Source organism: Struthio camelus, chromosome 1, assembly GCF_040807025.1.
Source record: "Struthio camelus isolate bStrCam1 chromosome 1, bStrCam1.hap1, whole genome shotgun sequence".
NCBI lineage: Eukaryota > Metazoa > Chordata > Aves > Struthioniformes > Struthionidae > Struthio > Struthio camelus.
Genome location: NC_090942.1, coordinates 68309620 through 68332557, shown reverse-complemented (window position 1 = coordinate 68332557; position 22938 = coordinate 68309620). Strand labels below are relative to the sequence as shown.

Genomic DNA, 22938 nt, shown 5'->3' with positions numbered 1-22938 from the left:
GCAGCTGACGCCAGCTTGGATGGAAAAACATGCTACAGAGGCTCAAAAAGCAGAGGGCTAGCTTTTCATTTGCTGCTGTGTGGGTCAATCAAAGAGCTAGATTCACAAATGGAATAGCTTCTGTCATCTCACAATAGCAGCATATAGACAGACTGTCTCTTGACAGGAAAAAACAAAAGCACTTTACAAATGATGTTGATATGGTAACGCATGCTTAAAGCCAGTAATGAAAAGGCCAGAGGAGAGCTTATCCAGAGCCCCAAGTGCCAGCCACTCTTACAGCACTTTGGCAGAGACAACCCTGGAAAAACAAGGTGGGGATATCTGCGTTATGGCTTGCAGATCGTCTGCGTCAGTGCACTCATACCTCAGTCATCTGCTCTAGCCAAAGCCCAGAGACCAGATGGAGGTCTGAGATGCTGAATTCAAATGGGCTCTTTGAGACTGCACATCCCAAACGTGTATGAGAGCGCCTGACTGCCCCACAGCTATCGAATTTCATTTGAGAATCCACCTCTAGATAATCACTGCCGAACTACGCGAGAGCTGGGCTGCTTGGCTGGTTCTTACAGATGAAGATTTTGATAGCCCTTATCTGCGTCTCTCTGTATATAACCAAGCTGCCCACTCCACAGTCTGTAGTAATTATCAGATGGCTCTCCAGAAATTTAGCTCGCGATCATACTTTGTATGAGACGTTTCAAGCACTCGGCCTCCAGATTGGCAGAGTGGATTAAACCAAAGAATTCAAAGTGACACCTAGCACAGAAAAGTTAGGAATACCACCACCACTGGAAATGAAATGGGAGAAGACGGGATGCAAATTTCCTTGTGCTTTCAAAAAAAGGAATTAGTGATTGTATTTGGCACAATGCATCTTTATCAGCAAGTTAACATTTTGTCAAATTGCAACAAGGGGCATCCTGAATGACTTCCGTGCTTTTTTCAGAAGTACTAGTTATCTAACCTTCCAGAAAACCTCAAGCTGCTTCCTGACCAGTTTTTGGAGTAAATGTGGAAAATATAGAACCAATCCCAAAATGAAGCTGTTTCACAGGAGCTGCAGATGCGAGTCCCAACATTTGTAACACGAAACATCACTTTCCCTTGTTTGCCTAAGTCCATTTTGTAAGCAGTCACTTCATTCAAGCCAATCATGCAAAAAAACCTAAAACCCCCCAAACCAACATCGTAACGAGAATAATAACTTTAGAAAAAGCCCTACCCAAAAAGTGTTTCTTCAGAACAACCATCACACAGAGTTTGCAAGACTGCTTCACAGCTCTGCAACATCTGCTGTTTCTGCACTGTGTGTGCCTATCTCTCAACATCTCCATGCTGGCAGGGGCATCGCAGGAGCTCCAGCTGCCTGCAAGCCTGGCTCACTACAACAGCCTTCCTTTGGCATCTTACAGAGTCCTTTGTTATATTTGGGTTTAACATTATGAAATTGGTAATTATTTCATCAGTTTTGTTTCACGGCTCACTTTATGACTCAACACCATGGTACCATCTGAAATGGAGACCTCTTTCAAAGCATTAATATCAGTGATCAATAGGGTTGAGATAAACAGACAGCCATGGCATTGAATATGGGGGATACATTTTGGCTCTTCATCCCACTTTAGACTGACAGTGATCCAGAGGTTTTTCTGGTTTCTGTTACTTTTGATTGCTTAAAAAAGGATGTGCTCTAGCCAATTTAAGAAGAACTGACAAGCTTCAAAGTTTCCTTTTGATTTCTGTCCCCAGGAGGGAGTAGAAAAGGGTAAGGCTACATAAGTAAATATTTTTGGGGAGGTAAAATAGTGCAAAATGAACATTGTTCCTAAGATTTCAACAGGGATAACTCCTAACTGCAGGAGGAAAGACACCCCATTTATTAAAAACTTTGTGATTACAAGTCTAGAGGTTCAGATTACAGAAGTCAAAGAGAAGCACTTTTTTTAACCTAACTTTTTTTTTTTTTAACCTCACTGTCTATTTTTAACCCTAAAAGCCTGTTAGATTCTCTTCTTTGTCTCGCTCTCTAGACTCTTAAGGCATACGCTTTTCTCCAGGAGACTGAACTACTGCCAAAATTGCACTGCTATCCAAGGATCTTAACACACATTGCAAAAGCATTAATTAAAACTCACACAGCAGGGAGACAGGGGTAAGGAAGGATCCTTGTTTCACAGCAAGGAAGATAGAAGAAAAGGCACAAAAAAATTGTACAGCATACCAACTGTCACACAGAAACCAACTGGGAGGGCAGAGAGGTGGGGAAGGAAGAGCAGAACTCAACAATTTATCTCCCAGTCAGTGCTTTTACTAGGTGATGCTTCTACTATGCAAAATTAGGTTGCTTTGGACTGAAAACAAGGATTTAAGAGGCAGATCTCTTAATTCTGGCCTTCTCTTGCTTTCTCACCACACCTACACAATTGCCACATCAAAATATAGCATCCGTACCGCATGAAACAAAGCAGTTGCTAATTATTATATCTCATTATAATGATGCCTCATCTGTACTTCTTTCAAGATTTATCAGAGTCATTATTTCTCTCTGCAGCATGATTTCTCACTCAAGTGTGGGAAAATGAAGGCAACAGCTATTTAAATGCAATTTGCAACATGTTCTATATGTATTAGCTTCCTACAGTCCTCTGGGAGCGTTTTCTTGCATCAGGTATCTAATCCATAAATACACATCCATTTGGTTAACGAATTTATAGACAAAAACAAGTAGAACTAAACTGCCAATTTAATTTCTGCTGAATAAAACACATTTATGACTTTATAATACATAAACACCATTCCATCAGAGTGAACTAATACTAGGCAAGGCATTAATACATTCCATCAACATGGTAAGGCTAAAAGGTTAAATAAAGGGTACTAGAATTCACATCAGACATTATTTGCTGGTTTGGGTATGGTGACTTCCATTAAAAATAACAACAACAGAAACTCAGTAAGCGGTAACTGACCAGTAGTTTTGTAGACAGAAAGAACAGCCTGAAAAGCTGAGAGTTCAACAGTAAAACAACAATGATTTCAAGAAGGCAACAGGTCAAGGTACAGAATGCCCTTGGATGGGATGTAACAACTCACCACATAATGCAAGAAGTTTTCATTTAAAAGGCTGACACACATTTTGAGCAGAAATTCTTTAGATTTGAGCAATCTAGAGCTATAACAGCATGGGGTTAGGAGGGAGGAAGAAAGTGGAGGAAATGAAGGAACATAGCTCTCTAGCATCCTAGCCATTTAGGCTCTCATCTGTATATTTTTCTAAATATAAATGGCTCCATATAAAAGACTTCACCGAACCAGGCAAACAGGAAAACTAAAAAGGAGATCTGAAGCCCCCCTCACACTTGCACATTTTCAGCTCTTTTCACCCCAGGGCATAATTGATACCCCAGCAGCTGCTCAGAGCAGGATTCCCGGGGCACCCATGCATACAGCCATTTACTGCCTGATGCCAAGGGCGCAGCTTCACCACAGACGCGTTCAACCCTCACGCTAAGTCCAGAAGCCCTACCATACAGCCCATTTTGTTATGGAAAAGAGCACTTGAAGATCAATTTTGTTTCCAAAACAAAGGAATTCGCATTCCACACTCTGCCAGGGAGAGGGAGGGGAAAGACAACATTCCTTCCTCCGCTTTCAGGAAATTAAAGTTACCAGAGTACTGGGAGGTGTTGAGAAGCCTCAGTTTCTTCCTGATGCCAATATTGAAAGGTGTCAAATGCCTTTTTCACCTCACACTGCTGTCAGAGGATGGTGAGGGAGCTGAGCACCACACCTCTGAGCTCATACTCAGCTTATTTTCTCTCCTCTGAACCAGAAACACTTCAGACTATTAATTTATGCAGCTCCAAGTTATTTCCTCTTTCCTTTTTCTTTCCCCCTCTCATGCTAGTTAAAAACAGTTGGTACCATGGCTGCGCAATGGGTGCTTTCTACTGCAGAGCTGGAGAGCCACGCTTTGCCACCAGTCCCCTCAGGCCGTTGCTCAACAGCTTACGGGGACAACCATGCCTACAACACACCTGCCAAAGGAGACAGAGGTGGTAGAAGTGCATACCCTTCTCCTAAGGACACTGGCAGCCCTTTAAAACTGTCTAGTCAAAAAAGAGCAAGTCACTCGTGCTGGGTAAAGGCATTCCTTCCACAGGACTTCACACCACTCCGACTCCAATGGAAAACCATAGCAAAGAGAGTAAAACTTCCTCTGGGAAGTACAATGCCAGGACACAAAAGATGATCATCTTTTTTCAAACTGTCATTCACACCATCTTTGCTTACAAGTTACATCTTTTTCACAGTCATTCAGATTTTGATGCAATGAGCAAAAAGCGTTCCATATGCACGGCAAAGGAAACCTACAGCATACCCATAAAAAGGGAGCTGGAGTCTCCAAAAAACCTGATACAAATGACTAATGTCTCTGGGAATCCAGAAGAAAGCAAGAAGCAGCAAGTTTCTTGACTAAAATGAAAAGAAAGTGTTGGTGTTTAAATCTTGGGTCCAGTCTAAGTCTAAGGTTCAGTTCTCATCTCACTTAGACCAGTTTCGCACTAGTGGGCAACAAGGCATAAGCAGGAGCTACCGTCTGAAACAATTCAGCTTCATTTTCCTTGTCCTCCAGTTACCAAGACACAGCAGGATATTCTCTATTGCTTCACTCTCCTATGAAGGGAACTTAAATATATTTGATGGAGATACTGGTGGTATATATTTTATCGAATGCATTTCCATTTGCTGGGGTTTTTTTGTTCTGTGCTTTCTCAAAACAGCTGCAAGTCAGAATGAAAAGCATGAAGTTACTGAAGCTGCTGAGATTTTCATGGCTTTTGACCAAAAGTAATAAATAAAAATTAAATTAAGAATAAGCATTACAAACGTACCCTTCTCACTGACACAAGTGAAGCCAGCTTCTCTGGAGAGTCTCAGCCTTTTCACTACGCACAGTTTGCATAGACAATCCCAGTAAGAAAAGTATTGCATTATTTAGCAACAACCCATGACAATTTCCCCTACCTAACAACACTTAAGAAATAAAGACTTGCTGTTAGGTTTTCACACTGCTGTTAGGTAGTTCTGTACCTGGTTTCACTCCTGCATGCTTTACATGCATATGCTCACACGCATCAAAACACACAGACACACAAAGAAAAGAAGGAAGAAAGAGATGCACATATGCAAAAATACAACATCAGCACAAGAATAATTGGGCATAAATTGGCCACTGAGGCTGGACAAAGAAAGCTACCTAGGCAAACTTCTTATGTTGTGGGACAGTCTTCCAAAAAGAGCCATGGAGATGATCCAACTGAACTCAAGAAAGTACTGAGCCAGTTTATGACAGGGATTAGATAATTGCACCATGACAGCAACAGAGCAACTGCGTTTGATAAGCCCAGTAGCCTCTCACCATCTCATGTTCACCTGACAGAGGAAAATACACTACTTTAGTCATCACCTGCAGATTATTTTCTGGGTTGTTTAGTTTTTTAAATAAACCAGACAGTATACACCTCCTTCTGCTCAAGGTATAGCAACTCCCATGAGACAAGCTATTGAAGGAAATATGCATTAACAGATTGGAAAAGGCTTTTAACATTCACGTTCAAAAATATACCAAGACTAATTTAAGGAGGAGAGAAGAATTCCACAGATGTCAGCTTGTATATATTGCATGACCACAACGAGGCTTAGACAGCCACTCAGGTCTCTACTGTTAGCCATCCCATTCACTAAGCTTGCAGGGGACTGACTCTTGTCATGGGAATAATGGAGATGGGGAAACCTCAGCTATGCTGAATTCAAACAGAGCTACAGCAATCGACACCAGCTGTTCAGTTGCAATGACCCAGTAATCATCATGATTATGTGTCCCAGTTACTGCGGGACTCTGCTAGAGGGATTAGCAGGTCGCGATCATCACACTAAGCTCTACTCAAAAAAGCATTAAAAACAAGGACTAAACATTCAAAATCATTTTCTGCTCAAGTATCTCAATGTTTGGGAGCCTGAGACAAGACAAGTCACTCCTAACTGGTAGAGAGGACTCTTATCGCTTCAAATAACTGCAAAAGGAATCAAATATCCCAAAGCAGTCCTTAGTCTGCCGTGTGGACTCACTCAAGAGCCCCACAACTTTATCAATTCAAAAACTGAAGCCTTACTCAAATATAACTTGGAGGACAACCATAATATACTGAAATCCCAGCATTCTTGTGTCCCCAAAAGCCTCCTCCACGTCCCAGCAGAATTACCACCAGGTAGCCAATAACATACCTCACTGTGCTCTGAATCACCACAGTAACTCAGAAGTCAATAACATCAAACTCTGGGTAAAGCCAGAGAGACATCGTTCATGATGATGTATAACACCTCCCTTGATTTTGATAAGGATACAGATCCCGTTTTTCATGCTGATTCTCACATATGTGTTTGCTTGACTAATATTTTTAAAAGATGGTATTAGACCTTAGACCCGATCAGATCAGATTGCATCTGCCACCTATTAAAATATAAACTGACAATTTGCAGGTAGAAAATACTTCTATAAATCACCTTGGAATACTTACTGAACTTTATCATATTTGGAGTCATAATTCTTTCCACACAAGTGTGCACTTCATTACTTGGTAATGGAACGATAATTGCTCTTCAGTTATGCAAGCTGCACTTCTAATTTGTAAGGGATTTCTGAAGAGGTAATGACAGGTGCTTAAAAAAATGAAATGCAAGAATATGAAGCTTGGTATTTAAAAGATAATTGTACCCATAGAATAGTCTACCAACTGGGCCACAGACTCAGCTGTTATAAAGTAACTCTGCTAATGATCTGGTCGTGCGTCTTCTTAAACACTGAACCCGCAGGCAAATTAACCATATTACCTTGTGCATTAATCTGACTAAATCTCTCAGATGACACATCATCAACATAGGTCAATACCTGGCTTTCCTGAGAGCTTCCCACGAATTATTCTTGGTAAGGCTGACAGCAATTCAGCAGAAAACATTTTCACCCTCTGAATTATATCTTCTGCTTATGAAACATTCTCAGCATGAAACAAAGATATCTTGTCTTGTTTCTAGAACTAGACTGAGTAAAAAAAAAAACACTAGAAAGTATACTGTGAAAGACAATCTTGTGCTAGAAAGGATGATCTACCTAAATTTTCTCCCACCCCCTTTCTCCAACTTTACTATTGTGAACAAGGGCTCAGTACAATTTTTTAAAGATAGTGCCTTCACTCACACAGTCCTTCTAGATAAAATGTCAAATCCAGACCGTGAGTGCTCACATTCGTTAAGGATTTCTTGGCAATGCTCACTAGATCAAGAACAGTGCCCCATCCAAATGTCATCTGTGTGTGCAGATGCAGTATCAAGTACACCTCCTCATATGATTAATTTTCCAATTAATATTGAAACACTGTTGCACTAGAAATGTACAAACACATGGAAAGATCTCATTCTTGCTCCATAGGAATTTATCATCAAAGATATGCTAATTTTATTCTAATATACTTGTTTTACTTTGCAAAGTATTTGTTTTTACATTATGTAAATTTTATGCTGCAAAAATTCACTGCTTTTTACTGTTTTGAAATGGTCCTGCATGACATGCACAGAAAAAAATGTAAAAAGGCATTGGTAACTACCCAACTTGCTTCACATACTCTAAGCTCCAAACCAAGCTACCTAATATGAAACTTGTTCAGATATGGAGTTCATGAGCTGTATCACAGCAGTGATTGCCGGGTAGACATCTTCTTGTTGAGCTCAGCCTTTCTTTCTATCTAGAAGAAGGATAAAATGCAGCTATTACAGACTGCAAAAACTTTCAGCTAGGAGAGCTCTGTTTAATCTAGTAAAAAAAAAACATAATGAGATGCTGTGTGTGAAAGATGAATTTAGATAAATCACACTAGAAATAGGCACACACTTTTAACAGTGAGAAGAGTATACTACTGCAACTCTTCACCAAAGAATACCTGAAATACACCATTATGTCAAGTCTTTAAAGTCAGGGCTGCACTGCCTCACTGACAGATGTGCTATAGCTTAAAGTGAAATTCAGGCTTAATGCAATAATTCCTAGATGAAGTTCTCTCTCTTGCACCATGCTCTAACTCAGATTAGATGATCATAAATGGTCCTTCTTGACCTTGAAAATTTTCGATGACAGTTCTAGTAACAGCAAAAATGTCTTCAAGCAGTTGGAGCTCTGCATAACACTGAGAAATAGCAAAGCTATGTGACACCTTCACACCAATAGCCTGTGTCATTTTCCTCGCAAACAAACTGCCTGAGAGCCAGTGACAGAGCCATGCTGGACAGCTGGCATTCACATACCAAATTTAGTCCCTCACTGCTGAGGTGTAAAAAGCACTGTAAAAAGCTTCATGTACCTTGGTGAGGCAGCTTCTCCCAAAAACATCAGCTGTCTGACAGTGTCAGGGACTTCGAAAAGAAAGAAAGAAAAACATGTGGAATTCTCAGTTCTTAGTGGAAAGTTACTGCAGTATGGTTTCAATAAAAAAAGATGCAACAAGACCTACAAAAAAGCCTCTTCTCCCCACATACCTAAGCAATTTAAAGAGAATTAATCCTGGAAACAATCTCAAAAGATCAGCCATGGCCCAACAAACTTTAAAGATGATAATTTTTAAATTAATTTAAAGTTGAACATCATTGTGTAATAATGGCAGAGATGAAGGACTACTAGAGAATAAGCTTGTTTATGCATCAGCGAACTCAGAAAATTGCCAAGGCACTGTGAAACATATTCCTTATTCACACCTCGTAATTAACTGACTGCTCTGTGGAGACAGGATGCTGCAATATTAAAATCTGCTTTGTTATTAGAAAGCTGTTCATTTGGACCAGGCTGTCACTGAGGGCTTCCATGAGGTTCTGGCATTTCTAAGCTCCTAGGACAGAGCACCTTAAATCCATCAGAACGGTAGCAAAGCAGGCTCCCAAAGGCTTTGCCCAGAGAGCAAAGCAGGCTCTCTGCCCGAAGGGCAGAGAAAGCCTTTGGACTATAACAAAAGCACAGCTTTTGCACAGAGAAGAACATCTCCTCCACCCTTCTTAATACCAGGGTGCCATCTGAGAACATTTTTCTTTTAAATGCAACTGAAAGAAGAAAATGCTGTTCTCTTAATTAATTCACATTGAAAAGCGCTTTTGGTGGAGTCGAGAGGCCAAATCAGATCAAAGTAAATAATGCAACAAATTGTGACATGAGAGCCCTGGGATAGCAGCGATCATGGCTCGGACCATATAGATCTCCATACTCAAACACAACAAATACTGACACTTTCAGTTTGTAGGAAAGGGGAGGGGGAGATGCCATGGGCTCTATCTTTTCAGCAAGTGTTAAGAGAGAAATTGTCTGTTTACGGGAGAAAGGGAAAACTGTCGGTATGGTAGATTTGCTTAAGATTTGGGAAATCCAGGATTAAGTCTCTGCTTCATTTCAGATTTCCTATGCGAATGTGGGCAAACAGCCAGGATTTTATTCCCTTTGGTTTAGAGAGATACTGCTTCTCCTCTATCTGACAGAGCATAAGCACACTCCGAACTGAGCAGACATGTACGCTGCAGGTGCTGTGCAGCCACGATACTGGCTACAGTCTCTTTGCACGATAACTGCACTATGAATGAGAAGAGCAAAACTGCTTAAGTTGAGAAAAGCAATGAAAAAGGCTTAGTCTCACCAGCCAGTGCTCTGAGGAAGCCTGTGTGCTTTATTCAACCCAGGTTCTTCTGAGTTAGCACTCACCCTCAAATAGCAGTTAAGAGAGGGAGAAGGTATTTTAAACCCTTATCTAGGTAATTGAGGCCAAGACATACCAGCTACCGCTGGTATTGATGGAGATCTCTCTGCCCCTAAAACCAGCCAGGCAGGTCTTGGCCTCGTTTATCCCTGTAATCAAGATGCAGGAGGCTAGGCAGTCAGCAGGATAGTCTTCAGTCAAAGCCAGCACACAGACTTCAAAACATACTAATAAAAGATATTCAGATTTTCCATTCAAGTTTTTACTGTATATCTCAATTATCTACACAGACTGCACATTTGCAGTCAGAACAAAAAATAAATAACCAAAAAAAGAAAGGATAGACTCTGAGGCGCCATAAATCAGCACTGAAAATGCAACTTGTGAATAGCATAAGGATCTGGCACATTTAGAAAGAAACAGAACAGAAACAACAAGCAAAAACACACTGATTAAAATTCCAACATGCCCTGCATCTGCAGTACTGCATGTTGTTCTGAGATCTCCCCTTCTTCTGTCCAATTTCCATAGGATCTAATAGAACTAGACAAAGGACAGAAAAGGGTAACAAGGCTCGTTAGACATATGGAATTGCTTTTGCATGAGGATATATTTGACAGAACAGGACTCTCCAGCTTGGAAAAAACAGTACATATTAAGATACTATATAACTACGAATGGTTTGGGGAAATGAACCAGAATTATTATTTTCTATTTCTTATAATACAAAGACAAAGGGTCCCCAAGGAAATTATTAGGTGTCATGCTTCAAACGAAGGGAAGGACTTCTTCATACTGTGTGTAATTAAATCGTGGAACTCATTGCTACAAGATGTTGTCAAAGCCAGAGAAGGAAGAAAAGGGGTTCTAAAAACGGGATTAGGCAGCTCCACGGAGGACAGGTCCATTGAGAGTTTTAAATACAGTCTTCCAGATAAAGTTTCCAGATTCTTAGCCCCTAAACCACTGGCTGGCAGATGTTCAGAGGGTATGGTGAGGAAAGATGACCCTGCAATGGCCTCCTTTCCTATTCTTTTTCTTTTCTTTTCTGTGAGCATCTAATAGCCATCACAATCAGAGAACAGATACCTGGGCTAGATGGAGTAGGGCTAATGTTCCCGTTCCCATGTTCTTCATGTTGAATACACTCATGGGAGTTTAATGGACAAATCCTAACATAAAGTCTGTCTATTTTTTCTGAAGAAATACCGTGCAAAAATTCCTATATTTCAGATTCATGCATAGCACTAGAGCAAATGCATTAACAACTGCTTTATGGGTGCAAAGCTATCTATCATCTCCAAAAGTTTATATGGGCAATGAATGAAGGAGTTCGGTTTTCCGTGTTCAGTAATTCCATGACGGAGACACTGCTCAGGATCATAAGCAAGGTAATGACAGTGAATCCACAGTATATCAGCCAAGTTGAGCAAAGGAATGTTGCTCTGTATAGGAGAGATTGAAAAGACTGGCATTAACAGTAATTCAGGTCACAAACCAGGTAACAGCTTTCTAAAGATGCCAACTCCTGTTGCTTAGATCAAAAATGTTTGTACTCTAAATGAGTGAGTCATCTTCTGAAATAAGTATGTGTGACTTACAGTTAACACTGGAGAGAAGGGGGGAGAAAAGGGAGATGAACAACAACACATGAATTGAGCTTATTAACAAAATACAAGAGGAACATCTCTACTTCAGACTTTTACAGATAACTCCCAGGCACGGCAGTGATATAAACTGCTGTCATGCACAGATTAGGCGGAGACTATTGTTAAATGCAATTAAATCAAGCAGTGTCAAAATATGGCAAGAGAACCAAAGGCCTTAATTTTACATCAGCTTTGTCGCCGCTGAAATTCCTAGCACGGTTTTGCAAGTACAGTATGTGTACGTGGTGTTGCATGATCAGACAAAACTGTTTATAAGGGAGGAAAATAAAGGCAATGGTCCCTCCCGCTTCCTTCCCCAACTGATAGTTACTCTTTCCCTGACCTTTCTGTTGGGCAATCGGTCGAGTCCTTGTCTCCCTGGAAAATAGAAGACATTTTTTCTTTCTTATTTTCCTTGACTAAAATGAATGCCCAACGGGTTTGTTGGCATCTTTTATAGATTGAAAGGAATTGAATTTTATTCCATAGCTTCTGCACTAGTACAACCAAAGTGCAAACACAGTTAGTTTCAAAGTACAAATTCTATGCTTAATATTTCCTTACTCTACAGTCGATTTGCAAAGACAAGGAATTAACAGGTCATACAAGGACACATTTTAGCAGACTTTAGCCCAGAACCACAGAACAGTAGACCTACGGCAAACACATTGGATTGACCTTATAACGAAAGCTTTAAACAGAGGGAGCAACTGTATTATCCAGATGGTAAAAGGATGATGCTTTCTTAATATAACCAAACCTAACTTTTAAGAAAGCAGGCTAAAAAAAAAAAATAACCATCACCACAACATATTTTAATGGAAGATTTTTTTAAAGCCATCTCATGATCAGTTGTGACAGGTAATGAGAATTCATGAGGCAAAGCACAGTGCTGCCAGATGCTAAGAGACCTGTCACACTTGGAAAGCAAACAATTGATAGCAGTGTTCCAGCAGCATAAGTGCAAACGTTGTCTTTCAAGGCTCACTTTGGACATTATCTGAATTTCAACACAGATGTTTGGGAATGTGGAATGCATTTACAAGAGTCCCTTCTACACTGCACCTTCCTGGACGTTCACAATCAGGAAATGGCTTAAAAGAAGCAGGGGGGGGGGCGGGGGAGAAGAGGGGGAAGTCTGCATTTCAAAGATCTGCTGTTAGGTAAGAAATGCGTGTTCCTGTATTTCCAAGCATGCTACAGGATTAAGGTTTCTAACCCACTAGTTGGAAAAGGGTACTGGGATAACTGAATTAGAAATGTGAATGTAGATTTACTACTACCCTTGTTTAGATCGAGATGAAGATTAAGTTTATAGCCAGGGAAGGATCTATTTATCTTGGAGAGTATACAGGGAGGACGGGAGAAGCATTAAGCATGCAAACAGATCTTGATTTTTTAAACCAAATATTAAATCTCAACAGCTACTTCATAGTAAAGATCTGAGTAATTCCTGTCACGTAACTGTAGCCCGCTGCCTAAAGTCACATTTGATGAGACTGCTATCCTCATAGTTTTTGAGCAAATGATTACTTTTATCAGCCTGTGAAAACCTAAAGCCATGCAGCTCAGTTCTAAGAGTCTGTTTTCCTTCACTGAATACACACTGTGATTGTTAGGTTCACAAAGGAGATGTGGACCAGCTCAGAAAGCATCACTCATTAATGAGGCAGAAAGTTACAGCTGGATCCTTCACTTCTAAGAACAGCCTAAAAGTTTCCACTAGATGTCCAAAAGTGTCTGGAGGTCAAAGACAGAAGGGAGAAACTGTACAACTACAAAAGGTCTAGGAAAATATCTATAATAACGTGGGCATCACCTATCTCTGTTTTTTTTTTTTTAATTATTATTTTCCAGGTGACAGGAATACCATTCTGTGCGACGCTAACCCAGATTTACTGCAGGAAAGTGACCTGGCAAACCATGCTGTTGAAGTTTTTCCATTTCCCAGCCACTGTTAATTCTTTGATACTGGTTTACAGGACTTTCAGAGAAAGCCAATGAGCACGGACAGGCTGCTGTTTCAAACACCAGCATAATGAGACTACCATGAACTGTGAATAGAGAGGCAGTCCTGTGAAGTGAACGGAATGAACAGTCTCCTGTGCGTCAGCTCTGGGACACATAGGCTGCACCTACAAATTAGGGATTTCCAATTAGCAACACAGGGAACAGAGCAGACTGAGGTGCAGTGAAGTGATTGCAACCACCGGGGTTAAATGCAACGTCTGTTAAGGGGAGGGGAAGAAAAAAAAAAACCACTCTCTCTGCGCACGAATGAGTAGCTGATCAACATCATTCAGAAGATAGGATAAAAACAAAAACAGCAGCTGACTTTTCCTCCTGAGTCTGTTTTGTTCAGTTCTTTGTCCCAGGCATAGTTTCCACTTATGAATTCACGGATTTTCACGGACTAAATGAAAAAGATGGTTTTTACTCAGTACTGCAAAATAAAAAACACTATCCAAAAAAGCAGCTAAAATAATCTAACAAAGGAAGTCAAATTTTAAACTGAGCTTCCTATATTCTAGCAACTGCATGCACAAGTACCTACTTCTGCATATACAAATAAACCAACAACATAAACTATCGTGGCTGTACGCTACACCAAGCACCACCACAGAGCAGGCTCCTGCTTTTTACGTGGCTCTTCGTGCTCTCTCCTCCCCAGACCTAGGCAACAAGCAAAGGGAAATTTCCTGATTTAGATGCAGAACAGAGGAGACTGAACCCTCAGAGCTGGAAAAGAGAGGTCAAAAGGAAACTGGGAAAGGCAGGGCATGGACCAGCAACCCACGCAGAGGAGAGAAGGAGGCAAGTAAGGGGACGGATATTGTGGAGAGCTGGGGTCTGAGAAGAAAACTCCAACTGTCTGAGCACAGGGGCTTAAACTCATCCTGGAGGGAGCACAGGAACTGGAGGAACGGGTAACAATGTGGGATGCGATAAACTGGACAGGGACATAGGTGAGGGGCCCTCAAATTGGCTGGGCAAGGACTTTGGGACGCGGAGTATGGGAGAGATCCTGGAAGGGGGAGTTTATAGCAGCAAAAATAAGGCCTTGGTGGGCCAAGTGACAAGATACAAAAAACCAAAGCCTGAGGAACAAAGATTGGAAGCAATTAAATGACTGTAAGGAGAAAGAAGGAAGGGAAGAGATGACGGCAAGGCCGATGTAGACAGGGCAAGACAATAAGCTGGGGAGAGAAGAAGAAAGGGGCTGTGAGAAGAAGTTGCACACACCAGCGTTTTTTTTCCCCAGTCTGGAAGGGAACTGCATATCATTGTGCCTCCTCTGTCAGCAAACGTTTAAGGGGAAAAGTCCCCTGCCTCCTCCAACACAAGCTCCTAGAGAGCACTACTTACTGCTGCCGCCAGCTAGTCTGCTAGCTCAAGTGGTAGAGGTCTGCAAGGTGGACCTCATGGTATCAATCCAACTGTTCACATGCATGTGGCTCCCCACTGCAAAATGTCTGTTTATTCGCTTTCCTTGTTTTGAACAACAAGGAAATTACACATGCAGAAACTATGCCAAAAGTACTTTAAAGACTACAGATTGAAGCAACAAACTGTGAGGAAATACCAGCACTCAGTAGCTTGTACACAGAAAAGTTATCAAGGAGAAATAAATCTGTTTTAGAGCAGGACTTGAATAACATGAAGCAAGTAGAGAATGGGGCCACGCTCTGGACAAGGAAGAAACAAAATATTGAATAGCTGCTCATTAAGCGAGCACCATCCATTCTGGGCACTGAACAGAGCAGGGATCATGTGAGGGAAAAAAAAGTTGTATGATCGTGTAATTACAGATTGTTATAATAGAAACCTACAAAAGAGTCAAAACTAAATCAGGCATTTCTTACCTGGGGGGAGCATGATTTTGCAACCCTAACTATGTCTTAGCATGTGTCTTTCTGTGTGTGTATGCGTGTAACATTCGTCATCGTCATACCAAAATGGTGCTGTTTTTAAACAAACTTTAGTTAGTAAGCAATGAGTTCAATTACCTGTATTGAAGAAGCACTTGCAGATTTCAAAGATTAAGATACCTAATGCCACAAGTATGCCTAAGAGAGACGGTCCTTGACCTTAGAAATATACAGTCTTAAAACAACAACCACACCACATAAATGGAGGTAGAAAGGAAGCCTCGCTGTGCCTCTTTTTCCATCACGCGTGATGGGAACGGAGAAACGAAATCATTTTCCCAAGATTACACAAGGATTCTGACGACAGCCACTGACTAGAGCGCATAAATCCCAGGGTGAATCCCAGGCTTCAACCACAGGGGCGTCCGTCTCTCACGTGTTTCCAGACTCTGGCAGAACCTGCTGGTGGCCTCAGGTACCACCTGAGCAAGGTGATAAATACACATCATTGACTGCAGGTGAAGGAGAGCAACAAGATTCACCCCTTACTGCTAGTGAACATTTCTTCAAAGGGTAAGGAAGCAGTCTGAGCTAGCACTAGAGCTCAGAGTCACGACGGAAAGGGGGTCTAAAGAACTCAGTTTAGAGAAAGGTACCCCATCCCCCAAATTACCTCTAAAATACACCTCCCCAGAGAGAGCTGAACTTCACACCTACCTTAAACTTACTAAATAATAAGAATGGCAGAGCCTTAGCAACCTCGCTACAATTAAAAACAAAAACAACAAAAAAAAAAACATGCAGCGCCATCGAAGACTTGCAGCCCACAGTAACCAAGATAACAGCAACGCTTATCTAGCCTGTTCTCCTTCAGCACACGCTGTGCCTTCCCAGGTCTTGGGACCCCGAGTCCTGCTCATCTTTCAGGGTGAATTTGTGTTGTCCTACTCTCAGTTTAATTTTAAACTACACTCCCAAAAATCAGTGTATGGTCACTGACAGTGTAGCACTCCCTTTTCTCTCCTTTTACGTGGGAGAAATTCAACACTAAAGTTTGTTCAGAGCATTGCAGACTAGGAGCATGCTCCCTTTTTTTTTTTTTTTTTTTTCCCCCAACACCTCACAACCCTAAGGAGATCACCAGTGAAAGAGGGAGAGAGGGAAAAGTCTAGGCTGGCTCCACTGCAAGATGCCCACTCGCTTTCCCACAGTAGACAATCATTTTGACTGCTAAACTCTCAGACCTTTTTCACCATAGACTTAACACTAAATTAGATCACTGTCCTAAAATTTCTCCCCTAACTGTTGCTTTGATGTCTGCAAAGTCCCAGATCCCTTCCTCACTATTTTGCTGTTGTATGGCAAGGATCCAAGATAGATGGCTAGTGTCAAGCACCCAGATTTTTCTTTTGTTGCATGTTCGCCCCTGACCAAAATAAGAATAAATTAGTAATAGTTGAACTTTAGCATTTTGTTGGAAGTATGCAACCCTCAGGTTTTTTTAGTTTTTAAGCTATACTTTGTACAGGAATGCAACCACTACTGACCTTCAGGGAATGTGAATGCAACAAAGAATGACTTAGTGAAGTTTAAGAAAGTTACAAGAAACCTAACAGAAAATGTACTCCTAGTACTTCCTTTGACCAGTAGGGGTCTTTTTGGGTTCCACTTCTAACTCATGGAGTTTTACACTCTGAGCCACACCTTGCTACAAAACTCTGACAAATTCAGGAAAACGTAAAGTAAAAAATGTAAATCCTGTATCTGTGAAACCTGTGATGCTTTTCTGGCTGTATCAGTTATGAATCTAGGGGGTATCATTATAGAAGGCTGCCAGGGAAAGTATTAGACATGCAGCTGAGACTGCTGCTTTTTAAAGAGGAATCTCATGTTAAAGCAGAAATGTGTTACAATGTGTTATTTGAAAAACAAAAAACGAACAAGAATCATTGCTACATGAGGACTGCAAATAGAAGTCCTTTCAGCAGCCAGTGAGGAAAAGCCAAATCAACACCAAGCAATTGCTACCCTGTTGCACCTCCTGTGCAATGGGACTCCCCCCGCAACTCTTCCTTCCTGTTGGGTTCAGCATCTGCTTCAGTTCAAACACAGAAAGCACACGCTGCGCTGGGACGCAGGGAAGATACGTTATGACCTCAGCATACTTTTCCTCCTAGCGCATCAATCTCCAGGCCAGCACAGCCCTCCCAGGAATGCACCCTGCTCGATAGACTCTTTCCATTTTCCTTCCGCTGCTACTGCAAAAGAAAACAACGTTGCTGCCGGTTTAGTCAGCTGAACACATTTTTGCCTGCTATAACCTAAAGAATTTCACTGAATTTTGGATCAAAGTGTTTTGTTCCTGGATCTGACAGGGCTACAACGTAGTGAGCTCGCTCACTTTCACACATACACAGAGATTTAAAGTGACACCGTTGGGCGTAGCTCCAAGTATGCCTGCTTCTTCTCCCATTTTGCCAGCTGGCAAAAAATAAAAAAGGAACACAAAAATAAACTAAGCAATGGTTCGTATACGTGGAAAATGGCAGCAGTGGACACTGGTCTACTGGTAATTCTAAGGGAAGAGCCTCACCAGCCAAATCACCAACTGCATGTGTGATAAAACTGAGTTTCTAGAATACCAAAACGAAGCAGAGGTTTCAGTTTCAAAAGCGTCTAAGATACTGAGGGGGTCTTGTTTTTCAAGAATGACTGAGGTTTAGATGCTGGGCCTGCCACAAATTAATTTACAACACCTGCAACCATCAAGGTCACTAAGTATGAGGAGGGAGGCCACGGGCAGGACAGCTTTTTGCAATAATCAGTGTGAGGCATGAATTCTGTGTGACATTACATAACTACAGCTGTACTGGCCTTGGAAGAAAAAAACATGTCAAGAAATAGATCTCAATTTTCAGTTACCAGTGGGTTCAAGAAATCAAAAGAGAATGACGGACAATAACCATGAACACACCTTGCACAAGCAGCTATGACAACCTGTCGCTTTACATAGATTATTCTTGCTAAATGCCTTCCTGGATCTAGTGAACTATTGCTGTGGCATGCAAAGAGGTATTGTCACTGACACCACTGTTTAAGAGGACACGTGTATGCACCCTGTACATATATGTTCACGGTAGCGTCTTAGGGAAAGCACTGAAGCTCTGGCTTTATCCCAAACAGAAGTTGCAAAAACTTGACCTGGAAGTTTCTGTCTTGCATTCTCCACTTGTGTCATATGGGAGGGAGTACCGTCATAACAGCCTCCTTCAGGCCCTAAAACTGCAAACTCAGGGGAACAGATAAAACTCTTAAGAGATCCTAATTACATCATTTGAGTAGCATATGCCAGCAACCCCCAAAATTGCAATAAATTATGGTGAGAAGACCTACACTTTTCTCCAGACTAACTCATCCTTCACTCCTGAACACACACAGAACTGCAACCCACACATTCACTGGATGGGTGAAAGTAAGAGCAAATGACAATAAAGAACAGAAATCTCTCTGCACCAAGAATTTACATTACTAGCTCTAGTTACTGCTCATTAGAATGATTCCCATAACTCCTCCATTACATTTTCCTGCATTTTTCAGTTAGCTCTAGTAGCAAGATAGATAATACATTATTATTACATAGAAAGCTAATTGATGACATCATAATTACTTACAAGTATAGATTAAGCAGTACACAGCTATTTTATTTAAATGAAGAGCTTACAACTAGCCACTTGGTGCACTAAATAGGGTACTTGAAGCTACATGATTTTGCCCAATCTGCCTTCCAACTTCTGAGTTTTTGAACCGTTTAAAATCTTTTCCCCTCCCTTTCGCTGTGGAAGAGACCTATTCAAGTCAGAGAAACAACGATTACAGAGAAGTAACTGTGTAGTAAATTTTGTATAATTGACAGCAATTTCTGTTTTTTTCTCCTATCTTTTATCAGATGTAGCAAGGATTCTTTTTTTTTTTTAAGATGGACTGTATTTTAATAGAGCAATTGTTTTCTGTGCTTCCTAATTCATCTCACATAATATGCCAATACCAACTAGAGAAAGACTGTGTACAGAAAGTGCTTAAACTATTTTAATCCATCTTGTGACAGGACTTAGCAAATGGAAGGAAGAGAAAGACCACAGTCATGATTAGGTAGTGGCCCACAGACCCCTATTTGATATGGATGTCATTGAGAGTCAGCTGAGCTGTGGTACGTTTAATCCTGCTGTTCCATACAACTGCAAGCACTCTTCAGTGTGATCAATAACTGAGAAGATCTCTTCAAATTGCAAAGCTTGTGGGAGCTTTTTTTATTTTTTTTGATGTTCAAGCATATGGCTGTCATTCCATGAATATAGTCACGCTCCAACGAGAAGATATTATCTGGCCTTATACTACCTTCAGAGGAAACAAGAATTTGGAGTAAGGCAAAAACTAGCAAAGAAGATTGCCAAGAGTGTTCTAGAGAAGTTTCTTTTTAAAATATGATTACTTTGGGGAGTGGTAACATTGCTCATATCAGCTGAAAGAATAAGCATCTTGTTATAAAATAGCCCATTCTAGTCTCCTCTCTCAAATGGCTCAGTTGATACAGCCATATCACAAGATGCATTTGGACAGCCCCCAGAGATGCTTCTGATAAGGCTTATGATAAACACACCAAGATAACTCTTACTTAATGAACATGACAGCCAGAAGACAGCTTAGCCACAGCAGCAATACAGAAAGTTAGTGAGTAAGAAACACTAATAGCATTTCAGCAATATTTTGTTCATTATTTGGCAAATCCTAAACACAAATATCTAGGATGCTAGAGCACATGAGGAAGGGAGGAGTGACCATAAACCCAGAGAGCCTGATCCTCTTTGCCTTAAACCTAGCTTGACCACTTCTACCAAGGCCACGTCACTACAGCATGGCTATACCACCCTGCTGATCCCTTTTCCATTGTTTCAAGGGATTAGTCCAGGGTAATGCAGAATGAGGGCCTGAGAAGCCAAAAGTCCTGCGTAAGGCTCTGATGAGGACCACTAATATCAAGGTCAGAACCACCTCCTGTAAGGTATGAGAACAGCACAGAAGAAGTAAAGTCTTGACTGGAAGGTGAGTGAGCGAGTATATGTCTGCGCGTGTATGTGACTATTAGAGGAAATCTAACACAACCTTGGGACATACTATGTTACAGCAGCGTACATCATCCCTTCCCATACTTTCTTCCAAAGGTCTCAGGCATAACTACCACACGAATGTGCCATAACAGTCTTCCCTCTCAGCCACTGGGGATCAAGCCAAATGCGCTTTGGGCATCTTGCAATGAGCCATCTTATAACAGGCAATTGCACTTGTTTTGCACAGAGTCAGTTAAAAAGAGAAGCTTACACCACGAGAGCCCCTTTTCACAAAGAAAGTAGCTATGTGCAAGCAGAGCTTGATTTGCCATACGCAGAAATCCTTTAAACTGCTTGAGCAGGCAGCTCCAGAAAAGCAAACGCCAGTTGGCCACCTGGACAAGTTCCCCCTGAAGCTGTTCCACAGGCACAATCACTGCAACGCAACTTCTGCGGCCTCTGCTCAAGAAGCTAGGAAACCAGAGGCTTTCCTCAGTGTGAAAAAGGAAAGGTCCCAAAAGAGGGAGTCTGGAACAAGCATAAAGCAAAGTGGGTGGAAGGAGCAGTAGGATGAAGGAAAGCAACGGGGGTAAATGAAACAAGGAACGAGAAGATGGAGGAAGGCAGAAGACCTTTCTTATATTGACATTCTCCACCATAGTACCTGTCAGGGAAAAGGGAAACAACTGCAAATAACAGACAGAGAGCATTCAAAGAAGTAGGGAGAGAGCAAAGGTCAGGAATAGCAGCTGCACCGGTGTCCATGCTACAATTACTCCTGGAACAGTAATCAGGTACTACAGTTTTGAGGCAAGATATTAAAAGATGCATTTGGACGGCCCATTTTGGCCTGGCATATCAGAAAGAACTTAGGTCAGCCACGCCTATCTAATTGCTCTATTCAGTTGGGGATACAGGAAAAGAATTAAATTTAATTAACAATTTTAGAAGCTGTTTCCAACTGCCAAAAGGGTCTCAAAGCTGGAGCAGCTGGCACTCAGCCACTCTGAAAAGTCTTGACTTCGTTTCCACTTTTCTGTCATGCTTTCCCACACATAGACGCAACACAACCAAACCCACTCAGCTCCTTGTTAAAAGCAAAAGCAAAAAACCAACCACACACAAGTCTGACCAAGCAGACAAAACATTAGGACTATCATTTTGCAGCTTGGAAGCTCTTAAGTGGGTTGAACCATTTAAACTACGTACAGACAAAACATACTCCATGATTGGACAAGTTATGGATTTCATATAACAGCCTATACACAATCAACATTGATGCAGCAAGAAGATTATTAAAGAAGAACAAAACAAAAAAAAACAAAAAAGCCAGTCCTCACTGAACTACTTAACAAGGAATGTTATGTGGGAAGTAAAACATCGTAGACTTTCCTAGACTTCAGAAATGCTATGTGGGGCCTGTTCAGGTGCTGATTGCTAAGTGAACAAAGAACTGCAGTGGATAATTTCTGACTTATTTAGGGAGCAAAACACTTCCTCCACGGAACAGGCAGCGTGGGGAAACTCGCAGTTATAGGTCTCCAACTGAAATCATACTGTAGCTATTTTGTAGTTAAAAACAAAAACCAGCAACAAAGCATTGTGCGGATCCTAAAAGCTGCCATATTTTTCACTGGGACAGCCGGACTTCAAATCACCTGCAGGAATCACCATCCCATAGTTTGGCAGTGTGGCATTTCTAGAAGGAGGAATCAGCTGAAGCCCGTTAGCTCACCGGAGTTAGGTGGCTCTTCTGAACTTGAATAACGTAAAACATTTGAAGACACCTTGGAAGAGACAATGGGGGCATCACTTGGATATCAACAGTGAACGGCCCTTTTCAAAGAAGCAAACTCTATTCGAGGAGGAATTGCTGAGGAAAATTAACACAGAAGGGAAGTGCCTTCCATCAGAGAGAGATACATTGACAAAATCCTTGTTGGGTTTCAGAGAGGACTCCAAAAAGTCTTCGTGTGATGGACAAAAACTTTGCCTTTACAGCATTGGAGCCAAAACACTTTGATTCCGTATTCATTTGCTTTTAGATACCTGCTTATTCTAGAGAAGCTGTCTTGCTTTTCTGGACAGGCAGTGGGTGCCTAAGATTACTTATTTCTACATATAGCTGTACATCCTGTGGGCTGGCTACACTTCCCACGTGGGGTTAAATCTGCATTTTGGTTTCACATAGTCTTTTAGGGAGCCCCAAAGACACAATGACTTTTAGCCTCGCCTCAGAACACAAGTGAGGCATGGCCAAGGGCAAGCTGGGCAGGGGCTGCAGTGGAGCTTGTACAAGGTCAAGGTTACAAGAAAAAAAACACTGAGGCGCAGATCCACAACAAGAGTCATACCCTGCTAAATGCTCTTATCAACTCCATGCTGTTCAAAATGAGCACTGGCACCTTGTCAGAGCGTGACCCTGAATTAAGGGAGAGCCCTTCCTTCCCAAATGAGATGTGCAGGGACCGTGCTAAGAACTGCTACATGCTACCAATAAAAATCATTCCATTACTGCCCAAGC

The 22938-nt window shown here is 41.4% G+C and overlaps 1 protein-coding gene across 2 annotated transcripts in view; it reads right to left on the bottom strand.

The window, feature by feature from the left end:
- The window catches only part of TMTC1 (transmembrane O-mannosyltransferase targeting cadherins 1), a 151033-nt gene that overhangs the window by 108828 nt on the left and 19267 nt on the right, over positions 1 to 22938 (bottom strand). The gene's annotated exons all lie outside the window — the stretch shown is intronic.